Source organism: Podarcis filfolensis (assembly GCF_964270895.1).
Source record: "Podarcis filfolensis genome assembly, chromosome: 1".
NCBI classification, from domain to species: Eukaryota; Metazoa; Chordata; class Lepidosauria; order Squamata; family Lacertidae; genus Podarcis; species Podarcis filfolensis.
Window position 1 is genome coordinate 105,576,657 of NC_139604.1, and position 20,751 is coordinate 105,597,407.

Below are 20,751 nucleotides of genomic sequence, written 5' to 3' on the forward strand. Positions count from 1 at the left end.
GAGGACCAGATATGGAGAGATGGCCACATTTGGACCCTGGGGTTGAGGTTCCCAACCCCTGCCTTAGGATGTACTCTGCTACCGTACACAGTAGAAGCACTGTCATTCAGAAAGCTTCACACCCTCCAAAGTTTAAGATATACCATATTGGAAAACAGATTGTAGAAAGGAACCTGTCTCAGTGCCTGATGATTGACTGAATATAACCATATAAGTGGGTTCAGTCTATAATTTTTACAACTCTCTACAATGTCCATTTAATCTCTGTTACTTTTCTCCCTCTCACTCCGTGGCGCCTCTCTCTTTTTCTTTTGCTACACACCATTAAGATTAAGAAATCAAACTCTCAGAAGTCAGCATGAACCTCAAGTTTGCTGCCCTTGGATGTATGCCTTGAAACGGAATTCGTTTTGAACATATTCATCACGGCTAGTTATAATCTCTATTACAGAAGTTGTACAAGGGCCAAATCAGGATTAGGGTTTTATTGTTGCTGTCTGCTGTGCAAACACAGATGTAGGTGTTGTCTTGGCTCAAAAGTATTTTTCTTTTCCTTCAAAAAACATTGTTTGCTACTTATCACAGTATATAATTCAGTTGTGGCTTGGAATTTCACAATCCTGTGGTCGTAGCATTAAATTCCACAAATTTCATGTGTGTATGTGAGTTGTGTGTTTAAAACATTTAAGTTTCCGCCTGAGGGTGAGTAAGTTGGATGCTAACAGTCTTGTTCCCTCCTCAAGAGCAGCTAGAAGAAACCTTGGCTTGTAAAGGAGATTCAGCTAGTTCAAACATGCTGTTTCTGATGTGATAAATTCCTTGGTGGTCTGCACCGCACCAAGGTGCACATAGGGCATTTGCCCTAGTCTTCCCTGTAATGTATTAGCTTTCCAAATGCAGGGAAATGTTGACATGATGGCTTCATCAAGCAAGCGAAGCCTCATGTACATGCTGAAGTAATTATAGACTGCTGAGAGCAGTGCCAGGTTTATGCACAACCAGCTAAATAAACTACAGCTTAGGTTATCAGACTATTTATTTGTTCAGTTTATAACCTGCCCTTACTCCTTAAGGAGTTCCGGCTGGCCAACAACAAGTGTTAAAAACATCTTTAAAACAATTCTAGTTCAGATGCAAAGTGGGAAAGATTTTAACTTAAAAGGCTGGTTGGAAGGGGAATGTGGTCTGTAGGCCTCAAAAGGGCAACAAAATGGCGCCTGCCTAATATTTAATGGGAGGGAATTCCACAGGGTAGGGGCCACAACACTGAAGGCCTGGATCCTATATTGTAACAGAATGAACCTCCTGATAAACTTGAATTTTCAGGAGGCTGTCAGCTGAAGAGTGCACTGATGGATTGGGCATATAACGGGTGAGGTGATCTTTCAGATTATGAGGGGCCTCTAAATAAATAAATAAAATGACTAAACATCACGTCATGAGCAGAACACACAGACTCCTCTATTTGGTAAGTGCTGAACTGTATGTTACTGATCTTGTATACATTAGATGTTTTCATATATGCTAAGTCAGAAATTGTAAGATATTTTTGTTTAAATGTATTTCAAATGCAGATAGGCTTACTGCAAGATACATGCTTTCATTGGATGGCTAGTTTTAATTTCCATCCTTACCTATGTACCAGTGATGTATGCAAATATGTCTATTATATCCAATAGCATTGTCTTTAAGGTTAGAACAATACACATTGTTTTGGTTATACTGTGTGAGAGAGGACCATCCCATATGTCATAAAGGAGCCTTTGAATCAAATCTGAACTAAACTACGGGTTGTTGCAGAGGCCAAAGGTGTGGCTTCTGGCATTTATGTGGCACAAGCAAAGCTTACATATCTGAGATGGTATGTCATGCACAGCATTTATTTATTAAACTTATACCCTGCCTTTCCTCCCAAAGACGTCCAGGGCTGGCAAGCAACAAGTGATTAAAACATCTTAAAAACAATTCCAATTCTGATGCAGACCGAGAAAGATCTCACTATGTCCCACTTTACAGCCCTTTTAGATGTGAGAGTAAAGGCAAGGATTTGGGATCCAATGAAGGCAGGTGGCTAAGGTTAGGACATGGCTCAATGAGAACTTTAGAAAAGGGTTTGAAATAGTCAGAAAGATAAGAAAACCATGTCCTGATTTATAAGGGGGCTAAGTGTCATATTTGATTGATTGATTGATTGATTGATTGGTTGTTTTCATTCTGCTCTCATCCAAGGTCACTGAAGCAGCCATCATCCCTGGCAAGCCCCCACAAAGGCACGGAGGGAGAGAAATATGAATCAAGAGTAAAAACGCAAAAATACGAACAATATTTCAGCTGCTGAGTGGTTCTTGCGTACATGTCGCAGAAAGCAAGCCCACTAGACTTCGGAATGTTATCAGTAAGTCTGTTGATTTATGCATATATGCAAGGATGCAGTTCTCTTCCTTTTTTGCTGGGTATCACACCGACCTTTGGTGGTGAAACTGAGCACTTTAATCTCCTCTGCATACCTCCCATTCCATTAACATTCTTCAGAAGCAGGAGGAAATTTGGAGGGAGAAACAAAATAAGCAGAGACTCAATAGAAGGTGCAGCAGAAAGCAATGCATACTCTTGGGAGACAGGAAGGCAGTGGTGTTTGTTTCAGGTCCCTTTTGGGTCTTCCTGACACAGTGGGTGTATCCAGGTGGGTGTTTATTGTGGGTTAGGTGCTTCTCATGCAATCAGTATTTTGCAATCCCACATGACATTGTTGGCATAAAAATGCCAGCCTGTCTTTCCCCCTACACCCATTAAATCCAGATTTACCCTTTCTGGAGAAAATTCATCATTATTATAGTTACTCTTATTTTTAAAACTGTTGCCCATTTGCACATTGAAAGCAGGTACATATGGCATGTCCCCTCAACCCCCTTCCCCAAATTCCAACAGTTCATTGCAAAAAGTAGGAAAAAAGTGCAAGTTGCACATATTTTAAGGTGTCAGTAATTATTATCACCACCCATGTCATGTGGACAAGCGGGAGATTAGCAAGAGCCGAAACACCTTGCAAGACCATATATAGTGCAGATTTGATCCTCTGAAACTGTGCACCCAGTACTCTAATGTAAGAACAATATAGAAAGGCTGAGAGCCTTCTGAGTGTAACTGCACATTATAAGGCATGTTATATAGCTGTTTGGTAAGCATAAAGCTCCTTGTAGTTTCAAGAGTTGGTAAAAGACTGAGACAGAACTGCTCCTTTGGGAATACAAAACAGAAAAGATTTATTTGGCATGAAAATGCGCCAAGTAGAATATTTGCAAGTTTGCAGTCTGCTGTTTCCTGTAGCATAAGTACTTAGGCCAGGTGTGCCAAAATTCCATGGCCCTTTAAAAAACCTCATGTTTTTTAATAACTCTATTTTGGTCTTGTTTGACAGTAATGAATCTGGGTAGCAACTCGGCTGCTATCACGGATCCATGTTCCCGAAGTCATTCCACTTGAGGCGTTATGAATTAGTCTTTATCCGTCCTTGTGTTTTTTCGGTTTCACAGTTATATCCATGTGCTCCCAGATGGGGACCTCATATCACAAGTGGCTCTTTCGGTCAGATTTTTCTGCATGTCCAATTTGCACGTTAGCTTTCACACATTCCCATTTCTTTGGCAAATGGATATTCACTGTTCTATTCAACAATAACTCCTTTCAGAATGCTTTTAACTGTAACTGCTTTTACATGTTCTTAATGGCAATTGTTTTTAGATTGTTTTAACAGTTTTCGCTTCATGTTGCTGTTTGCCACCCTGGGCTCTTCGGGAAGGAAGGGCGAGGTATAACTTCAGTAAGTAATAAATAAATATTATTCTGTTGCTTGCAATTCCCATCAGTGGTGGAGCTTGATGAAATTATCTGGCCTGTGTTCTTTTCCCCCATCTCTTCATCACTCCTCCCTTGCCCTCCATTACCTTTTTGCATTCTGAACATGTGTATAGGTATTTCAGTGTCTGTGTGTGCACACATTGAAAAAGAAATCCCAGGAAGTGTGCAAGAGCACACATTACCATGTTTCACAATGGGGGAAATGAAGCATTGTGCTTTTGGGGGGGGGTATTATTTACATTAGGTATTTATTTTTTTAAAATATATAATAATAGTTAATATTTAAGTATTTTGCAAGACCTGTATCAATTATTATTAATATTATTATTATTCCCTGATATATGTCCTTCAATTGCAGTTTCCCAGGTAATACCCCCCATTTACTATATGGAGAATTTCATAGACCCTCTCCTCCAAACTGGCATGTGGCAATAAGTGAAAATAGGTTTTTTACCATTGGTATTGGGGGCCGCCAGGTGGGGAGCAAACAGAAGTGGGGGTGTAGCAATAGAGGCAACCTCTCGAAATGTTACCACATGCATGCCAAACTGCCCACTAAAACCAGATAAATGCATGCATGAATAAATGCATAATGAGTTATTATTACTTACCTGGTTTTCCATGGTAATGGGAAATCCAGACTAAATGTATGAAAGGCATGGACTGGTGATGATGTTGTATAGATGCTGCAAAAAACATGTGTGCCTGGGTATCACTGATTCCACAATAAACTCCCATCTGGAAGCACCCTGCATTTAGCCTGGGAGAGTATAAGAGCTTGTTCCGTAAGCTAGAAGCCCCTAGTTGAAACCTCTGCTCAAAGTTACTGCAAAAGCCAGTGATTCTGAGCTTCAGTATCACTGCAATATGAAAATAACAAACACTGGCGTATGGTCACATCCACACCATACATTTAAAGCAAATTTAACGAGATGGTCCCCCACCCCAGAATTCTGGGAACTGTACTTAACCCTTCACAAAGCTACAATTCAAAGCACTTTTGACAAACTACAGTTCTCTGGATTATTGGGGAAAGTAATGTGCTTCAAGTGCATAGTGTGGATGTGATTGGGAAAATGCAGCATTCGCTAAGATAATGTTTGCAAAGTGTTTTCAGCATTTTGGAATAACTAGGGCTGTAACCCCCAAGTACTTGGGAATAAGACCACTGAACTCGGTGTAACTTCTGAATAACGATCCATAGGATTGGGCTGTAAGCATTTTTATATTTGGTATGCAGCCCACATTCCACTGTAAGCAGGGACAAAACCTCAATTGATTCCGAAGGATCTGTATTATATCCCTGTTTTTATTATCTTTAAAGTAGGTGGTCTTGATGCATGTGGCCTTGATTGGTTAAGATGGTCTTTTCTTCTGGCTGGCTGAACTCATTGCTGTTTATTGATCAAAATGTCTAATACTATCAGTTCTAAGAAAGAAAGAAAAACAAAGCAGGCAACCCAAGTATTTCACAAGGGGGTCTGGATTTTGATAATGCCGTTGCATTCATTAGTTGCCAGGACATAGCCTAAACATATGGAAGCATTTAAATCTCTAGTAAGCAAATGCAAATCAGCTTTAAGGACGAAGCGGGATTTTATATTTAATCACCCACCACTATGTACCTTTGCACTCCTCTGAAGCAGATGGCCACACCCATAGCTTTTCTTCATTCATTCATTTATTTTACTTTAAACTTTTTACATTTCTGCCTTTTTTATTACCCACCGAGGGCTTTCAAAAAGATAAAAACAACTTTAAAATTTGGTGTTGGACTTTCAGTGCAAGCGGATGCATGTCCACCCAGAATTCCATTTATTTCCCAAGGAAAAGAGTTCCCAGAGGGCTTGTTTATTGAGGATTCCTCATAGGATTTGTTTGTAGGGAGATGAGACGATGCTGCCTCAAAGCCAGGGTTATCCCCCCCCCTTTCAAACCACAAATGAAAGTTTCCCTTCATATGTTTATAGCTAAGCGCTGCCAGCCAAATGAGGACACGACTCCACATTTTAATTGGCAGCATCTTACCTGAAACACGTTCAAAACTTCTCCATGAGCCTTCCTGCAACACAAGACTTCTATTTTGGGCTGAGTGGAGCCCTGAATAGAAGCTGGGGATGAATAGTAACAATTTATTGCTGGTCCCCACTTTAGTTATCTATCCTGCAGGTTCCAGATGAAAAAAGCATCTCTCTGTCCCTTCGTTTGCATTAGCCAGGATTGAAATGCATTGTGCTTAAAACCTTTTGCCTGTCCACACCTGCTCTGATCCAAATTCCCCTAGCCTCAGCTGCTGTTCCCATTGCGAAGTTCAAATTTGTATTTATTATTAGTATTATTTATTATTGCTTTTTTATACCATGCTACATCTTGAGGATTTCAAGGCAGCTTACAATATAAAAACACACAAAAAAAATGTATTTGCACCCCATGCATGCAAACTCACAAACAGGTTTGGAATCTCTCTGTAAACATTTGAAACCCCAGAAAGGGAAAAGCGGCTGGGAGGAGGGGGCATTTAGAGCAGATAAGAAGATTAAAGCAGATTAAACACTCTCCTAACCACTTCTCTGCCACAAATTAAACCCACCCCACCCATCCCGCAAAAATAAATAAATCTGCTTTTCCATCAGGACTGGGTCAGCTGTGCTGCCACAAGTGAACGCAAAGGAGAGAGAGACAATAGTCTTCCTCCTACACACAGTTGAAAGTGGTTTGGAAGAAGAAGTGTTACATGTAGCATTGTGGCAGGTATTGTCATCCCACTTTTGTCTCTGGTAAACAGGTTTGCAGATATTGCTTCCAAAAGCTATTTGGACAAGTTGGGCCAAAGGAAATAGGTATCTACCCCTTAGCATTGCTCAAATAATCTTCAGTTGTTTTGTTTTTTTAAATCCACTATTGTCTGTTTCCAGCTCAAGGTGCATTAACAACATTGGAGGGGTTTAAAACTCCAGAACAGATCAAAAGATGAAACCACTGGGAGGAAGTTGAAAAAGGCAGGAATTGAAAATCACAGCTGGAATAATAATTGATTTTCCAAACCAGGGCCAGGGTGCAATGAAATAAGAGTCCCTGCAGGCTTTGGCTTATGGCAGACTATATTTCGAAGAGTGGTTCAGGTGGGATTCATCACATACCAGCAAAATCAAATTGCACAATCCAAGTTGATTAACGCTCTTGTGCAACAATCCTGTTCTCCACTACCATCAGACTTCTTGCAAAGTGATAAGAAAATGCACTGTTAAATGTGAGGTAGCACTTGCTTCACTCAATATCTTTTAACCTCCTTGCAAACCAATCAGGATGCATGCTCAATAAATAGCTGAGGTTATCTAATCTCCCCACGAACTAATCAGGATGAAGGCTTAATAAACAGGTTATACAAGCAACTGAATGAAGTTGAAAATGCGTTTGAGAGCAGCATCACTCCCCAAGGCGTACCACCTGTTTGTTTATTTTTTGTCCCACTGTCACTTGGCGTGAAAAGGTCCTACAGGTTTTGGAAGGAATACAGAAGCCTGCCAGATCTGTTTATCAATGGCAAAATAAGTGTACTGTTGCAAAGGGTGGGGGTGTCAGTCTGGATGGAACCCTGGGTCCCCTGCCAAACTTTCAATTCCATACAAGTGAGAGTAGAATGTATAAGAGGAAGCTTGAAAACTAGTTCCTTTGTCAAGGTAATGGCTTAGGCTGGCTAGTTAAGTACCACTATTCAGCATAACCAAATAAGTTGTTCTGCCATAGAACAAATGGGTGGCATTTCCCCCACCCCCTCACCTGGCTGCTATTCAGGACAATAACAAAAGTTGTGTGTTAACTGAGCTGGAAGCAGGCTGGAGCCTGGAGACACACGTTAGCTCTGTGCTAAGCTTTGGGGCTCCCCTGGAAACCAATGGATAAGCAATATCTGTTGGGGTGTTAATGCTGTGATACCCTCCACCCTAATTGGTTAGAGTGTGATGCTGACAACACCAAGGTTGCAGGTTCGACACCCGTAAGGGACAGCTGCATATTCATGAATTTGCAGGGGGCTGGACTAGATGATTGTGTGGTTGTATATATGTGTAAATAAAACCATATATCCTAAAGACACCACAGTTTCTGCTGACGTTTCCAAAGGAAACAGCCTGAGGAACACCTGGAGTCTCTCACCGCTCGGAGATTGGGGGGTGATGTGTAACAGTGCACGTCATGAGCAATTCCACAGTCAAACCACCTCCAACCTCCTGGAGGAAAATCATTCATGTTTGGCCTTCTTTCCTGTGTTTGTTTGTTTGATTTAGAGTGTGTTTAATTATATGAAAGTAGCAACTCACCCACTATTGTCAGAATGTTCAGAACACTACAGCAGAATATTCTGGTGTCATTCACTGAAAATTCCTATCGCATGTAAGTTTCATCCAAGCCAGGTGTCTTAGGGCTCTGGTTTGCTCAGGAGACTGACAATTGAGGGAAGTGTTCTGTGTTGACCATCTCCATTGCCATGTGCAATTGTTGTTTGTTTCTGTCAGCAACAGCAGGAAGCTGCAGGCAATTACTCACCTCCAGCTGCACATGGCTGGAACAACACTGTTTATTTTTACTGCCTTAGGGCACATTTGTCTGGCACCTGAGAGCAATGTCAGCCTTACCTCTGGACAGACTCAAAATGAAAAGGATAATACCAGGCATCTTTGTCTTGGTTTGATGCCCAGTGGCAGCAAGTTCTTGGTTCTGATTGCTGTGTCTGATCTATACACCCTCCCGACTTCACATTCACACGAAACACACTGTAAGGGTTTTGTTTTGGCGAGGTGAGGTCAGAGGTGAAGCAATGATGGGCAATCTTTCCCCTGATAAACTTCTACATTTCAGGAACATGTTAAAGGTACAGAAATATCTATGGTGTGCTTTGGTGTGCCATCCATTTAAAATGTGCATTTTTTTGTGCATTTTTGTTGTTGCTGCCAAAAATGATTGTGCATTTTTTGGGGCAGAGATTTTACTTTCTTGGGCTCCATGATCACTGCAGATGGTGACAGCAGCCACGAAATTAAGAGACGCCTGCTTCTTGGGAGGAAAGCAATGACCAACCTAGACAGCATCTTAAAAAGCAGAGACATCACCTTGCCAACAAAGGTCCGTATAGTAAAAGCTATGGTTTTCCCAGTAGTGATGTATGGAAGTGAGAGCTGGATCATAAAGAAGGCTGATCGTCGAAGAATTGATGCTTTTGAATTATGGTGCTGGAGGAGACTCTTGAGAGTCCCATGGACTGCAAGAAGATCAAACCTATCCATTCTTAAGGAAATCAGCCCTGAGTACTCACTGGAAGGACAGATCGTGAAGCTGAGGCTCCAATACTTTGGCCACCTCATGAGAAGAGAAGACTCCCTGGAAAAGACCCTGATGTTGGGAAAGATGGAGGGCACAAGGAGAAGGGGACGACAGAGGACGAGATGGTTGGATAGTGTCTTCGAAGCTACAAACATGAGTCTGACCAAACTGCGGGAGGCAGTGGTAGACAGAAGTGCCTGGCGTGCTCTGGTCCATGGGGTCACGAAGAGTCGGACACGACTAAACGACTAAACAACAACAAATTTTTTGGGGGAAGTTTTGCTAAAATATATTATCGGTGGAATTTGTCAATATTTAATTAATCCTGCCTTCAGTTTAAAATTATGCATCAGAGGGAAATGACTTTTTTAAGATGGCAAAAAGCAACAGCAAGTAAACAGTTATTAAAGGATATATTGTACTGCATGATTATTCATCTAATAAGTTTATTTATGGCCCACTCTACCTCAGGGATGCGGGTCTAAAAGGGACGCAGGTGGCGCTGTGGTCTAAACCACTGAGGCTTTTGAAGGTGACAGTTCCCTCAGATAAGCACCTAGGGCTTGCCGATCAGAAGGTCGGCCGTTCAAATCCCAGTGACAGGGTGAGCTCCTGTTGCTCTGTCCCAGCTCCTGCCAACCTAGTAGTTCGAAAGCATGCCAATGCAAGTAGATAAATAGGTACCACACCGGTGGAAAGGTAAACGCCATTTCCGTGCGCTGCTCTGGTTCGCCAGAAGCGGCTTAGTCATGCTGGCCACATGACGCAGAAAAACTGTCTGCGGACAAACGTTGGCTCCCTCAGCCAGTAAAGCAAGATGAGCCCTGAGTCGTCTGTGACTGGACTTAACTGTCAGGGGTCCCTTTACCTTTTTACCTCAGGATAACTTTGGCAAACATCGTAATCATCCATCTTTGTCTGATGCAGACAAACCTGTGGCCATCCAAAGGTTGATGGATTACAACTCCTGTCATGCCTGACCGCTGCCCATGCTGGCCGGGCGTGATGGGAGCTGGAGTCCAAAGAGGCACACATGTTCTCCATCCCTGGTCTAACGTAATGCAGTCTTGCCAGTGAGTCTGCTTTTGAAGGCGACAGTTCCCCTCAGATAAGCACAATTCCAGAATTCATGACATGTGATTTTAGTTCAGCTCCATTGTGTGTTTAGGTTTGGAAGCTGACAGAAAGCAATGGCGTGGAGGGTTCGTGCACGCATACAAATGAACTTTATAGGCACATATAGAAGGAAGCTGCCTTGTACCACATCAGACTTTCAGTCCAGCTAACTCAGTCCTCTCCACATTCGGATTGGCAGTGGCTCTTCTGGATTTCAGACATGGTTTCCTCCCAGTCTTGCCCAGAGGTGTTGGGAATTGGGCCTGACGGCTTCTGTGTGCAAAACAGATGCTCTACAACTGAAGTAGAGCCTTTCTGTTCTATGCATTTGGCACAACATCCACACATGGAACGTCCCAGGTTTCCCTCTAATTCAGATGAGCTTTGTGTGCATCCATTTCCACTTTGTGCATATGACCTCCTCACACTGACACAGCATGTCCATCTGACAGGTGATGGGGCCAGCATGCATATTGTTTCCAGGTAGCGTGGTCAACCAGATTACATGGCTGCATACACACCATGGGGGATTATTAGGTTCTTTGTTCTTATTTTTATTATGTTTTTAATGCTTTTTATTTTGTAATTTTATGTTATGAAACGCACTGAGATTTATGGGTACAGAGTGGTATAAAAATTAAACAAACAAACAAAATATGACACACACCCCAAAAAACCATGGGAACTGTAGTTTTGCCCCACAGAACTACAATTCCCAGCAAGCTTAGCAAACTACAGTTCCCAGGATTTTGGGTGTGTTTGTCTGTGCTTTAGCTGTATGGTGTATACACAATCGTAATCCTACTCCTCTCAAATGCATTCCTGAGAAGACACATGTGAACTCCCTCTATTGACACAAAGAATTGCAGGATTGCTCATAATTTTAAAGTATGACATTCCTTGCTAGTTTTTAGTCCTGGAAGTCCAGGACTTCTGACCTCTTTTGCTTTTTTTTTTTTAATGATATTTATTGGAAAAAAGGTTTTGTTTTTTTAAAATAAAAAAAATTCACACACACAAAGAAAAAACAAGACAGAAAAAAAACAAAAAAAAAACCATCATTCTCAGATTCCCCACTTTCGATACCTTCTTTCTTTGACCTCCTCCTCCTCCCTTTTCTTGTATCCTGATTAATAATAATCACAGCAAATCCTTTCCTTAATTCATAATATTCTGTCATTACATTACCTTAATCTATTTTCATCTTATCATATAGAAACCTTAAAGTTTAAAACTTAAATCTTATTTTTACCAACTTCTCCTAACCATAACATTCTTACCTAATTCTTTAGCCATTTTTACAAGAGCCAAGTAATTTCATTTCAACATTTTTCTAACATTCATTAATTTTATAGAACAATCTTAATTATATATAAAAAAAAGAGAAAAACAATCCAATCTTCATCCAGCGTCCCTTCCTCCTGGTCCCGGGCTTTGTCAGTCCTTTTTAACCTATTAATCTAGCACATTAACCTGGTAACCTTATATCCGAGGCCCTCAAGTCTCTTCCATGTCCCTTCCGCAGCTCTTCTTCATATTTTCCTTTCATTCTCGGGAACTCCAGCTTGGCAATGTTTTGGACCCTTTTCAACAAATCAGCCCCTTTTCCATAGACCAGACTGGACTCCATATGGTATTTAAAAACATATTCCAGATTCCCTCCAAAATTAAGAGCCCCCACAGCTCCAGACATCAGACGGCCCATTGCCAGACTCGAAAAGTCCAAATCTCCCTGTAAAGGGGGGTCTATCCAGCCCCCCATTTCCAAACCTAACCAAACTTTATCTTTCTGAGTCTGGTTTTTTCCAAGTTTATTTGTCAACTCCAAAAATTTATGTTCCTGCTGGGCCGCTGCTCCCTCCGTCTCTGGCGCCCAAGATTCAGCAACATCCTCTTCTTTCAGTTGTTCTGTCATGGCACACTCCTGTTTTAGTTCCTGGGTGGGCTCCATATAATTTCCCACTACCTGTTCAAGGGTTCTGGCCGCATTAGTCATTAAATCCATCTTCTGGCTTAACTGATCCAATAGGGCATTTATTTTACAGAAAGCACCCAACAGTGCTTCTGAAGACATTATCCTGCAAGGTCACAAATCCTTTCCCACGGTTGCTTTTTTTAGATTTCAGCTCGGCATTTAATACCATTCTACCACAACGTCTGATGTCTAAACTGGAAGATCTGGGGCTTCCGTTATCACGGGGTGTGATGGATACTGGACTTTTTGTCAGACCGCCCCCAGAGGGTTCGGTTGGGCCCTTATACCTCTAATATGCTTAAGACTAACATAGGAACACCACAGGGATGCGTACTCAGTCCGCTCCTTTATATTCTCTGCACGTACGATTGTGTCGCTGCTCACCCTAGTAATAGGGTTGTCAAATTTGCAGATGACACAACCGTGATTGGGCTCATCCCTGAAAGGGAGGGTGAAACGGATTATAGAGATGAGGTGGAGCGGCTGACAGAGTGGTGCAGAGCTAACAACTTGCTCATAAATACAAGGAAGACAAAGGAGCTTGTGGTGGACTTCAGGAGACAGAAGAGCAATATCCAGCCACTTTTGATTGATGGGATCTGTGTGGAGAGGGTAACAACGTTCAGATTTTTGGGCATTGAATTACAAGAGGATCTGTCCTGGAGTGTCAACACAAGGGGGCTTGTGAAGAAGGCGCAGCAGAGACTGTACTTTTTGAGAATTCTAAGGAAAAACCATCTTCTGCAGAAACTGCTGCTTGCCTTCTATCACTGTGCCATTGAGAGCGTGCTCATTCATGGCTTATGTGTGTGGTACGGAAGCTGTACTACCCAGGACAGGATTGGGTTGTGCAGAGTTGTTAAGGCAGCAGAGAGCATTGTTGGCTGCCCACTCTCCACCTTAGAGCAGATTTATGCCACAAGGTGCCATAGGAAGGCACTGGACATAGTAAAAGATCCATCGCATCCTGGTCACTGTCTCTTCGAGCTCCTGCCATCGGGACGGAGATACAGGACGATGAAGACAAGAACGAGCCGTCTTAAGAACAGCTTCTTCTCCAAAGCGATCTCGGCCCTGAATGGGAAGCCTGGACTTTGAAAGTCATCTAATCTTCCTTGCTGTACTATACTGTATTGTTTTAATTAGTGTTTTTATGGAGCAGTCAAGTAATTTCGTTGTCCCTGAGAGGAGGCAATGACAATAAAGATATTATTATTATTATTATTAATCTGAGACAGCTGCAAGCTCCCAGGAATTAGTTACAATTTCACAGTCCCCCTCTAGGGGGAAAGCTTCTAGTTGTTCTTTCTTTTAATATCAATAGCAACAAAGTTTCTTTTTTGTGATATTTTGTCCATATTTGTTCTTTTAAAGTGCGAAAGGAAACAATGGAATCACTATGTTTCTCTTGTCTTAACTATCTGTCAGAGACATTTGTTTCTGGTCAATGAGCTTCAAACGTCAATTCTGACACCCCGCTCCAGGATCAGGATGGTGGAAAATTACTTTGCTTTAAACTCACTTCTGCAGGTTTAAACAGCCCAAAAAAGATCCCCCTTCTTCTCCTGCTGCCGAAGGGGGGTTCAGCGATTTTAAATGATGAAAGCCAATCCTTTAAAAGTGATTTTCAAAGCTCTAGTTTACGTTGTCTTTGCTTTGTTCTGGCTACAAGGAAACGGAATGCTGACTTCCTGTTTAGACCTTCCCGTTTCAGTACCAAATTAGGGTAAATTTTAAGTCCAAATTCCTTTCTATTTCGCCAGTTCTTAATTCAAGTCCAATTATTCAGTGTTTCAGTACTCATGGGTGGTTATTTTAGATGCCAAATTGTCCCAGGAAAAAGGCAGCGCTCTCCGGTAACAGCTATACGGCTTCGCTCCGCAGAAAAAGCAATTGACTCACAGCACCGCGCCACTTCCCCCTCGTCGCTTTGGAGCCCGTTAGTGGGTTCCTTTGCGGGTTGGGGGGGCGCTAAGGGTGCCCGCCGAGTCCCACGGTCACAGGCTTCATCCGCCTGTGATTTCCAGAAGGGTCCCCGCTTCGCCGTAGCGGAAAAGACCCGTTTCATGTGGAGCTGGTCCCTCCAATTCAGAGGGAGTCCGCCATTACCGATGGCGCCACCCCGGAAGTCATTCCTGACCTCTTTTGCTTTTGGCCGCCTTGCAGGAATCCCCTTGTAACATCCCCAAGGCCCAGATAGTATTCCCAGATCCCAGTCCAAAGAGACAGAAGGGGGAAAGCCCACCCGATGCAGTAAGTTGCTCCCATCACAGCAAAGCTACGAAAAGCTGCACCTGGTGAAATGCTGCCTTCCTTGAAGCACTTAAAGGCCAAAAATTTATCTCAGGATCTGCGCCTGACAAGAAGTCTTGGGAAATGGAAACAGCGAGGGAGTCTCCTGTTGCAGGAATGAGAACTATAGAGCGGCCAACATCTCAGCTGGTCTCTGTTGTTTTGACTTTGGTTTGTTATGCAGAAATTAGCTAGTGATTGTTTATTCCCATATTGTGAAAAACTTCACTTGTTGACTTTGGCTGTGTACGCACAGTCCATTTAAAGCACATAACTTCCCCCAAAGCATTCTGGGAATGGTAATTTACCCCTGACAGAGCTACAATTTCAGCACCCTTACCAAACTGCAGTTCCCAGGGTTCTTGGGGAGAAGTCATGTGCTTTAATGTACACTGCAGATAAAGCTGTTATCAGAGGCTGCTAACAGTAGGCCAGGCCTGGTTTCAGTGGGGTTTCCTCCTTCCTCTTCCTCTCTCGTTTGGTCAATTAGCCACCCTAGATCTCTATCTTACACCCTGGGCTCATCCCATGACAGGGTTTTCCAGGGCTGGGAGGTCTCGGAAATGGGGGAAATGTCACAAGGAGGGTTAACACGAGTCTTCCTGCTGTCTCTGACCTACCTATTCTCGGAACCGCGGCAGACAAAAGGTCTCGCCATTATTGTGGACCCCGTGAATGGAGCTTGGCAGGCTGAGAGGCTCTCGTTCCCATGGCGATCCTGCTTAATCGGCTGCAGTGTTCTGAGCCCGGACAAAAACAAACAGCAGGCTCCAGCTGCCAGAGAGCCGAGCAGGGCTGTTACCATAGCGAGAACAGGCCAAGGAGGATGTCTGGCAGGATTGTGTTTGTGCTGCCATCAAGCACTGTTTACACTGCATGCACTTGCATGCACACACATCCTGTAGCATGTGCAGGAGAGCAGATGTCATAATGACGCACAGCGGGGGCAATCGAAAAAGCAGCCAGGCTGTGCAAGGGGTAGAGGGGTTCTGCTCCACGCAGAAACAAAGAGACATCACTTCTCTCCAAAATGCAGACGACTCAGGGCTGTGTACACTAAATGCACCCCCCACACACACAACCTCAAAATGCTGCCCCAAGTAATCTGAATACTATGCCAAAGTAAGCTAAATTTATGCATAATTGACTGATTTTTATGTTCTCATAATTATTTCTACAAGCATTGGCCATGTACTTTTGAGCACATCTGGGCAGCCAAAAGGACTAGAAACTTGTTCCCTGCTAAATGAATGGGTGTGTGCCTTGCAAAAAAGGGGGGGTCCACTGAGGGCACCTTGCCCAAGAGCCCCCCCAAAAAACCAAGAACTGCCTGTCTGTAACACAAGCTAAGACTCCTATTATAACTAACACCTTGTTTATTTCATTGCTCACAGTTTAATTATCCATATGTTCTGATGAAGAAACCTAATTTTTTACCTAGTGTGTTCAGATCTGGGTGGATTTTGAACCAACTGAACTACACGAATGCCTTCGTCTTTTCAGTCCAACTATTGCACTAGGGTGCATAAGCAGGCTTTCCCAACCTCCCTCTATATATTGGACCACAACTTCCACTCTCCTTGACCATTGGCTGTGCTAGCTCTGGCTGATGGGAGATGGGAGACCAGCAAAAGGTACCAAACTGAGGAAAAGCTATAGGTACTTGGGTGGGCAGAATTCGAGAGGTGGCAGAATAGTGACTTGACAACAGCCGTCAGATCTACATCATCACCACCCATACGAAAAGAGTCCTACTATTCTGTAGACTTGTTATTTTTGTGACAGCTGGTTTTTAACTGGGATCTTTTAGGGTAGACCTAATGCCAGGGATAAAGCTAGGGCACCCAGGCATCTATTTAATTTGGCTTACCCAATGACCAGGTTAAGGAGAACAATCCAAAATTATACAAGTGACTAGCAGCTGAGAGAGGTTCTGCAGAAGCGTATCTGGAGTAGACGCTCCTCCTTTTGACACTCTTGCCTATTCTGGGACACACGTGTGCTGGACAAGAGCCAGCAGAGCACCTGCCCTCACCCCAACAACATGGCCATTGTACGCTTCAAGTCTACGCTGAGGAAGGGGAGGAAAGCCAGGGCTTAACCAAGAGCTGGAATGAACGGTTAGGTATTTCACAGTGCTCTTTCCTTTTCTTTCTATTGCTGCACCCATTTTTCCAGGCTGAAAAGGTCACAGGAGTTCTGGAAAAATGTATTTAGAGAAATATCTTTTGATTACAAGGCAGACCGTCTCCATGACTCCAGGGCTGGCTCAACTTAACTTGTATAGATGTGATACGTTGCAATTTACAAAGAAGGAACTCATAAAACATATACTAACTGCTGCAAGAACAACTATTGCCAGGACACGGAAATCCTTACAATTATTAACTGTGGACCAATGGTATACTGCAATCTGGCAAACAGCATTACTGGAAAAAATGACACAAAAATTAAAAGGAGCAAGAGTCCAAAAGAAACATGATAATTTTTATGTAGTCTGGTGTGTCTTTGTTGATTACTCAAACGCATATGGTAGAACAAGACCCACAGTCTGGCATGCACGAAGTATATATAGTGGTACCTTGGGTTACAGACGCTTCAGGTTACAGACGCTTTAGGTTACAGACTCCGCTAACCCAGAAATAGTACCTTGGGTTAAGAACTTTGCTTCAGGATGAGAACAGAAATCGCGATGCGGCGGCGCAGCAGCAGCGGGAGGCCCCATTAGGTAAAGTGGTGCTTCAGGTTAAGAACAGTTTCAGGTTAATAATGGACCTCCGGAACGAATTAAGTACTTAACCCGAGGTACCACTGTATTTTAATTCTTTCCCTCTCCCCCTCCTATGAATTCCTATAGGTTCTCATTGTTGATACAAAATACCTGTTACTTATGGTCACCAATCTAAGCAATACATGCTACAACACATCATTTCATATCTGTAATAATTTTGGTATATACTCTTCAACACAGCTTTGTTAATATATTCAGAAACATTTCAGAGTTTATTGTTGTTTTATTTTTAATTTTACATAATTGCTGCATGTCATATGCTCTAATATAAACTAAGATATATCTCAATGAAACCATATTAAACAGCTTAAAAATGAAAAAGATTAAATACATTACAAAAAGAGGTCACAGGAACTTAGCAAACTGCTTTATATTGTTATGAGTTTGGGGGGGGGGAATCAGTCAGGATGATATTTGGGATCCCTTCCAATTACTGTATATATGTATGTATATATGAGGGTAGAATGCACCAGAGGAAATTTCCCATACAAGTTCTTTTGTCAAGGTGATGGTTTTGGCTGACTAGTTAAGTACCATGATTTAACATATCCAAAGAAGCTGCTCTGTGTCAGAGAACACCCCCCTGGCTGGTACATAGGAGAACAACAGGTAGAGTTGGGTGTGTCAGCTGGAAGTTAGGAGACATAGGCAGTTCTTGCTCCTTGCTGGGACTGAAACTGGACTTGGGGCTCCCCATAAACCTAAAGGGAAAGCAAATTCTACAACAGTGTTAATGCTGTGAGACCCTCCACCCTTTGTTCAGGTTGTATATATGTGTGAATTAAAACACATATCCCAAAGATACCACCATCCCCACTGATCTTTGTTCCAAGGATACCTAACCTGATAAGCGCTAGACTGCCGGGAGATTGAGGTGGGGCTACACAGTGTAGGGGATGGCCTACATTGACTGACAGCAGCTATCCAGACAGGGATCTTGGACTTTTTTGCATACAAAAGCATGGGCTCTACCACTGAGCTTTGGTCTAATACATGTCCTTGGTTTCTAGCCCACAATTCAGAAGCTCAAAAAATCTATGCTCCCAGCTCATCATGTCTATTTATCATACGGATACAGCTGGCTTTAGCCATCATAATAATATTGACCCAGACTAAGATAACAGGGAATATGTGTGCGAGGTGAGGGATGCAGAAGAGCGAGCAGCTTTGGAGTGAAAGCAGGAGTCAGTACGGTAAAGAAGACAGTAGATTGGTTTTGGACATGGAAGAGCGGTGAAGAAACTCACTGGGTGGCCTCAGGCAAGATCTTCTCTGCCTTTCCTTGCTTCACAAAATTGCTGTGAGCATAAGTGAGATAAGAACTGTACTGCAGGTTGTAAACTGAAAAGAGTCACAGAAATGATTCATCTATATCCTATTAATCCCCAACTCAGGTTTCTCGTGCAGAGGTATGATGCTGGGGTATTAGTATTTTACCAGAACACTAAACAGATATGGATGAGGGCTGAAACAAAAGCGTGAAAGAGTACACATATTGAACATAAATGAACAAATGAACAAAATGCACTGTGGGATAAGGGCAGTGCACACTGCAGCTGACATGCCTCTGAAGGCCCAGGAAGGAATTCTGGAGAAAACCATTAACGTGGTCACCAATGTACATTGTGCTTCTGATTTTGGAGGGTGAAGTAGGGGCTGCCTTCGACCAAGGTCAATAGATGGTTGCATCATCTTCAGCAGTGGTGGCGGCAGCAGTGGGAAGTAGCACCTGAATTCAGTCTGCACACCACTGCACTTGTGGAGGAAGATGGGGGCGGGGGGAGCACACTGCCCCCGGCAGCGCAATCCTGGTGGAGTGCCATCGCGGCTGCCCCCCCCCCGGCGCCATGCCCTCACAGGCAGCACACCACGCCCCCAGGATGCATGCCACGCCCCCGAGATGCGTGCCAGCCATGCCCCCACCTGCTCTCCGCATGGAGCTCCGCCACTGCACCACTGACCTCTTTTACACCATCACCCTTTAGTGCTGCTAAAGCATTACTTTTCCAAATCAGCAGATTTATCACTGTTGTTCCACATGGTACTTAACATAGCACTACGTAGCACTACATTTCCCATAATGTTCATTCCTGCAGCAAATGCAAAAGTGCACACTGTTGCACCAGCCCTAGCAATCCCCCAGACCATTAACATTTGCTTTTTAAAAATTTGCGTATTTGTGCTGTAGGGCAAAAACATTAAAAAGAAAAGAAAAATATGAAAATATGAGCTGTTGAAAAGCAATGGAGGAAGGAGTTTTGTTGCACACAGAAAGACGATGTTGCAAAGTAATGAGAAAGAGACTGCATTACACGGCATATCATGATGAGGTGCAAAAGAGCAGGGATAGGAGATAAATTATTTGGATTGCATTTTTAAGCAGACCTTACTAACTCTCCTTTTCTGAACAAACACATGGTGATCACGTAAATTTTGCAGTATTCTAACCAAGAAATGTGTGTCCCCAATGTGTGCACAAAAATGAATTACATATGGGGAAATTGCTTTGCACAAATATTAGGGGAATTGTACACAAAAAATAGTATGGTTTTTTGTGCAGAATTGGGGGATTTTTATTGCAAACTGGTACACAAATGGGGCAAATGGAACTTAAAATCGGAAAAACAAGAAACTGAAAGAAACCAGAATTGAGAGATTTGCCCGGGCCTACAAACGAGGTTTTTATTTTATAATTTACACACTTAAAAAAAAAAAACCCACCTCAAAATGAAATTAAAATAAAGCAAAAGGCAGTGAGGAAATACATTGCAAAAATGTGGAGTTTTGCCAGCCCCATCACCACCTGCATCAACAAACATACAGAGGTGATCCAGTTGACACTGTGTACTTTCAAAAAGCCTTTGACAAAGAACCTCACCAAAAACTGACTGAAGTTTAGCAGTCATCAAAAAAGAGAAGAGGTTCTCTTGTGGATCAGTAACTGGTTAAGAAACAGGAAACAGAAGGAAGGAATAAATGGGCAGTTGTTTCAATAGAGGGATGAAGAAAGTGGAGTCGCCTAAGGATCAGGCTTTTTAACTTGTTCATAAAAGATTTGGGAGTTAGGGGTAAGAAGTGAGGTAGAAGTGAAGATACCAAATTGTTTAGGCTGGTTAAAACAAACAGAGATTGTGAAGATCTCCAAAAGGACCTCTCCAAAGTGTGTGCATGGGCAGTAAAATGGCAAATGCAATTCAATTTAAACAAGTGTAAATTGATACACAGTGAGGCAACCTCCCCTTATGTTCACATACACAGTGGTGCTTCAGGTTACGTACGCTTCAGGTTACAGACTCCGCTAACCCAGAAATAGTGCTTCAGGTTAAGAACTTTGATTCAGGATGAGAACAGAAATTGTGCTCCGGCGGTGCGGTGGCAGCAGGAGGCCCCATTAGCTAAA